This window comes from Parathielavia appendiculata (genome assembly GCF_033297405.1).
Source record: "Parathielavia appendiculata strain CBS 731.68 unplaced genomic scaffold N657scaffold_9, whole genome shotgun sequence".
NCBI lineage: Eukaryota > Fungi > Ascomycota > Sordariomycetes > Sordariales > Chaetomiaceae > Parathielavia > Parathielavia appendiculata.
Genome location: NW_026944228.1, coordinates 838,173 through 844,172, shown reverse-complemented (window position 1 = coordinate 844,172; position 6,000 = coordinate 838,173).

Genomic DNA, 6,000 nt, shown 5'->3' with positions numbered 1-6,000 from the left:
CCTGTTGAGGAGCCTGCACCTGTTGAGGAGCCTGCACCTGTTGAGGAGCCTGCACCTGTCGAGGAAGCTACACCTGAGACGGCCGAAGAGACCAAGGAAACGCCTGCCGAAGAGTCTGCTATTGAAGCTCCTGTTGAGGTGGCTGCTGCGCCTACCAAACAGCCCCAGACACAGACAGTGGAAGAGCCTACGCCCGTTGAGGAGGCGGCACCTGCGCCGGCCGAAGAAGCGAAGTCCAGCGAGGACGTCACGCTCAAGCCAGTCGAAGCGGCCAAGGCAGAACCTGCTGAGGAGCTCGCCGTCGAAGCTCCTATTGAAGTGGCTGCTGAATCTGCCGAACAGCCTGAAACACAAACAGCGGAGGAGGGTGCTCCTGAGCCTGGTGAAGCCAAACCGGAGCTTGCTGAGGAAGCAAAGCCTGCTGAAGACGTCAAGTCTGGAACTGTCGAAGAGGCTAACCCTGGGGCTCTTGACGGAGTCAAGGGTGAAGCTGCTGGGGAGGCTAAGCCAGAAACGACAGAGGAGGTAAAGCCTACTCAAGAGCTCAAGCCTGAAGCTACCGAGGAGGCGAAGCCTCCCGAGGGGATAAAGCCTGAAGCAGTTGAAGAAGTTGAAGAGACTAAGGCTGAACCTGCTGAAGAAGCTAAACCCGCTGAGGAGGCCAAGTCGGAACCTATTGAAGAGACCAGGCCTCCGGAGCCCGAGGCCGATGCCGAGGCCGCGATTGTTGAGTCTCCCAAAAAGGAGACTCAGCCGGAAACAGCTCTTGAAGCCCCCAAGGAACAGGAGGCCCAGCCCGAGACGGAGAAGGCGGCTGCTGCCGAGGAAGTCCCTCCAGCAACCGAGGAAAAGCCCGTCGACAAAGCATCGGAGCCCGAAGCCGCTCCTCCTGCGCCGGCCTCGGAGGAGACGTCAGCGGAAGAGAAGCCCGCTGACGAGAAACCCAACGAGTCCAAGGCGGCGGACAAGGACGAAAGCAAAGACAAGGTTGGGCAAATCCCCAGCGAACAGAAGGCGGCTGAGAAGAAGGCCACAGGTGAGCAAGACCCAGTATTGCTTGAAACCCCCCGTGGCAGTGGCATGGCAGGACAGGAGGCTTCAGAATGCATTTCACAACCAACGGACACGGACTTGGACTTGCGACTTCCGGAAACCCAGGACACCCAGGATACCCATGATACCCAGGACACGAGTTTGACGACTGCATCTGTTACAAACATTTATACCCTTGATACCCCCGAACAGTGTAATACCGGTAATGCGGCTGGAGATAATAGAGATGGGGTAGCGACGAAGGAGGTCGGTTTAGACGCTGGCGCGGAGCAGGCTGTTCTGGGACTTGAAAAGGGTCAGGCCCAGGACGCTTCAGACTTGAATGACATGGCGGACAGCGAGCAGGCTGTAAGTGCACACGTCACATCTATCTTGTTTTGCCCAGCACTCACGGATTCCAGGTTACCGCAAGTAGTGCCACACCCCAGCTTGAGAGCATCGCAGAACCCAAGGGCGAGGATCAGACTGCGCCGGCCGGCCCTGAGACCTCCCCCGTTGAACCAGAGCCATGGACTGAGAGCGAGCTTGTCAGCAAAGAGTCGGCCCAAGAGAGCACTGACAACCAGCCTCAATCGGAGTCCGAAACTGCCCTCCAGCCAACAGAGGAGACAGATCAAGAACAGCCTAGAGAAGAGACCGCACCCGAGACAAGCACCGCCGGGGAGGCTTCAGTCTCTGCCGGCGAGGATTCGGCCCAGCTTCCGACGACTGTCGCTGCCTTTTCCGAGGGTAGCCAAGCGGAGGAGCCAACTGCGCTCCCTGCTTCCGAGAAGAGCTCCACTGGCGCTGCTGAGACAATTGCGGAGGAAGAGCATTCTGTTTTTCCCTCAGCTGACCAGCCGGCGGCCGAGAACAAGGAGGTGCCGCAGGATGAGCAGCCCCCCGCAACACTCGCAGCTCCAGAGACAGCTGTTGCTGCGCAAGGCGGGGACAAAGTCGACGACGAGCCCCAAGTCGAAGAGCAAGAATCGGCGAAAATGGTCCCGCTCAACCAAGCTGAGATTCAAGAAGCAGATCAGCCGGCATCACTCGATGAAGAGGCCGCCACGGAGCCCGTCGCTGTGCCAACTGTTGTGGAAGTGGATGCCCCATCTGCCGATGGCTCCGGTGCCCAAACCGCACCGGAAGCGCCGGCCTCTGAGAAACTTGTTCCAGACCCGACCCCTCAGCCCGAAGAGCAGGTGCTCGCTGAGGATGTTGAGAAGGCTGTGGACGAACAAGTCGCGGAGACAACCTCCGAGGTGCCCGACTCGGAGACGGCCGCCCCGGAAACACCGGAACTCCAGGTGTTAGCTGAAGAGGAGTCTGCCGTCGAGACAGTAGCGCAAACCACCCCGGAGGCACCTGCTGCAGGCACAACTGTCTCTGAACCATCGGCTCAAGAGAACGAATCAGCCCCTGACAACGATGGAAATGCTGAATCCGCCGATGTGCCGGGCGAAGAATTTGCAGCCGGAGCACCCTCACTTAAGGCACCTGTCGCGGAGACCTCGGTCAAACAAGACGAGAACGCTCCCGCCGAGACAATCGAGACCAAATCCGCGGACGCGTCATTGAACCAGGTCGCGGCCGAGGAACCTGCACCTGAGGCTCCTGTGGCCGAGAGCTCAGTTCTGCAAGACGAGCAAGCTTCCGCTGGGGGAGTGGATGCAGACCTTGATCTTGAAACTTCAGACGTCCAAGAGGCTTCAAGCCACCAGCAGCAGCCTGATGTTGAATCTTCTCCTGCCATCGACCGCGCATCCCCTCCTGACGACAAAGCCGTGGTGCCTGGACCTGAAGCGGCGCAGGCGGAGGAAGCCACTTCCACTGAACAGACTCCTATGGCACCGTCCGAAGAGAAAGACAGGGAGCCTGAGCCGTCTGTTGAAATTTCGATGGTTCTGGAGGCAAAGGTTGAGGAACCTGAGGATCAGGCGATTGCAGAACCGGCTGCAGAGACAGTTGCTGAGCCGAACGCTGAGGCTGAAGTCGAGCCTGAAGCCGGGCCTGAAGCTGAGCCAGTGGGGCCTGAAGAGACAGCTGCTGTGCCTGAAACTGAACCAGTTGCTGAGCCGGTTGTCAAGCTTGACGCAGAGCCAACTGCCGAGTTTGGAGGAACCGCTGCTGTGCCTGAGGAGACAGTTGCTGTGCCGGTTGTTGAGCCAGAACTCCATGCCGAGATTGTGACTGTCAATGCCGGGTCTGAAGCAACCGAACCAGAAGAGCGGCTTGCTTCCATTGTTGGGGACTCAATTGAGAAGGAGTCCCGAGCCCTTGAGGAGCCTACCCTTGACACTGCCAGGGACGAGCCGGCGCTAGCAACCGAGCCTGTTACGGGGGAGCCTGTCCCTGAATTCAAGGACCAGGAGCTTTCTTTAACAGCGGATAACCCTGCCGCAGCCCAGCCCACTGTTCCGGAACTGGTCGAAGCAGCTGAGCCTCAACAGGTCGTCGAAGAGTTAGCGAGGGCGACGGCTTCGGAACCAACAGACAAGGCGGTGCCTTCGACCGTTGAAGAACCCGCTCTCACCAACACGGCCGCTGAGGAACGGTTGCCAGCAGCCGAGCCTCAGGGCCTTGCAGAAGAGCCTGCACAGGCGACGGCATCTGATTTAGACGTCAAGGAGGTTCCCTCAGCCCTCGAAGAGCCAGCTGCAACCATCACCTCCGAGGAGCCAGCGCAGGCAACTGAGCCTCAAGAAGACGTCCAGCAGGCGGTTCCGAAATCCAGCGACGAGAAGGTCCCCACAGCCGTTGAAGAGCCAGCTGCAGCCGACGCCACAACCGAAGAGCCGGTTCAGATCTTCGTGTCCCGCGTCGCCCAAGAGACTGTGCCCGAGCCCGCCATCGTCTCCGACGTTGTTGATGAGCCGGAGGCGAAAGCCACTCCTGCTGCCGATATGGAAGACTCGTCTCCCCTAATTGAGCAAGCAGCACCATCTGTCGAAGACGCTCCCAAGGTTGTCGACGCAGAAGGTACCGAGCCGCCGGTTTCGAAAGACACTGGGACCGCCAAGGAGGAGACGGTCGAGGAACAAGCAGGCCCACAGATCCCCTTTGTTTTCGATGACTCCTCTCCGCCAGTCGAACAAGCAGCTCCCTCTTTTGTCGAGGATCTGGTTTCTGAAACAGAGCAACCTGCGGCACAAATTGAGGATGCTCATAAAGCTGCTTCGCCTGAGGTGATCGAGGGGACGCCTCAACCAGCCGAACCTGTTAGCCATGAGGAGGCTGAGGACGAACCCGCCGCTGGGATTTCTGCCGCTGAACCCGAGCCGGTCATTGAGCCGCCCTCTGCCGAAGTGGAGGAAGAACAACAAGTCCTCCACGCGCCCGAGCCAGAGGCCAATCTCATTCCGGCTGAGGAGGTTACTACTTCCACCGAAGATGCGCTTGGATCCTCTGAGCAAATCGCGGAAGTCAACGTCGTTGAAGAGCCATCCGAGGAGGCCTTAGACGATGCTGTGCAGCCTGCCACTGAAGAGGCCGAGCTGGCACCGCTATCTCTTGGATCCCTCCCCGTGGAAGCGTCCGAGAAAAGCTTTTCTGCTGAGGACTCGGAGCCCACCGTGCAGGCCGCCTCCGCTGAAGTCCAAGCCGGTGCCCAGGTTGCCGCTGCTATTGAAGAGCCAGAGTCCATTGATGAGCCTCCTGTTCCACAGCCTGTCCAAACCCACGAGGACAAGCCTGAGTCTCAGTCTGAACCTGATGTGCAAGCTGCGGCCAATGAATCCACGGCTATCGATGAGCCTGGAGCTGGACCCTCAGACGAGCCGGTCCAGGCTGAGGAACCAGCTAGAACTGCACAGTCTGCTGACGCAGATGAGCCGGCTGATTTCGAGGCGCCAGCTAGCAGCGAGGAAGCTGTTGGTCTTGAGCCGCCTGTCCAGGTCGATGAACCTGCGCAGGCCCGGGAGACTACAGAAGCGGAGAGGGTTGTTGAAGCTGAAGCGGCTCCTGAGGCTGAGGAGGCCTCTGACGCTGACAGGTCTGTTGCGGCCGAGGAGGCGGCATCGGCTGAGCAACTTGAGGACTCTGCGGTGGTCGAAGTTGACGCCGCTGCTGGACGATCTGTCACTGAACAGCCTGCCGTCAGTGAGGAGCCTGCCGCCACTGAAGAGCTTGCCGTCAATGAAGAGCCTGCTGCGAGTGGAAAGCCCGTCATCAGTGAAGAGCCTGCCGTCATCGAGGTGCCTCCCGCTACCGAAGAACCGGCATCGGTTGAGGAACCCACCGTGGCCGAGGAGTCAGCCGTCACCAGGGAAACAACGGCAGTTGAGGAGCCTGTATTGGCCAAGGAACTTGCGGAGGCTGAGGAAGGAATCCACACCGAGGGCCCTGTCGAAGTTCAACCGGCTGCTGAAGTCGAAGAACCTCTTCAGGCGGCGAAACGCATCGAAGTCGAAGAGGCTTCTGCGGCTGTGGACTCTGTTCCAATGGAGACGGCTGCAAAGACGGGTGACGATGAAGTGGCTCCTCAGATCGAGACGCCCTTTGTCCAGAGCAATGCTCTCGATGAGACTGTCATCCTCGAGACTGTCAAGCCCGAGGGACCTGTCGAATTCGAGGCTTCTGCTGTCGAGGAACCTATCAACGCAGTGAAGGCCGTTGTGGTCGGACAGCCTGTGCTGCTCGTCAACCCTGAGGCGCCCGTTATCTCCGCTGATATTTGCGCGGATGAGGAACCTGCCGTCACAGAACAGCAAACCGACGGGCCAGAAGCAGTTTCTCTGGACGTGGACGATGCGGCGGTCACAGCGCCCGAAGCAACCGAACCAGAATTTCAGAAATCTGAGGTTCAAGCCAGCGAGCCGGAGTCCGCGTCGGAAAACACGGCCGCCGAGGATGCCCTGAACCCAGGCCAGGTTTCTGCGCCGCCCCTTGAGAAGATCGCCCCTGAAACCGCTTCGGAAGAGTTTGTTATGGTCCAGGCGGCATCCATTCCCAAGGATGCCGAGCGAGCCG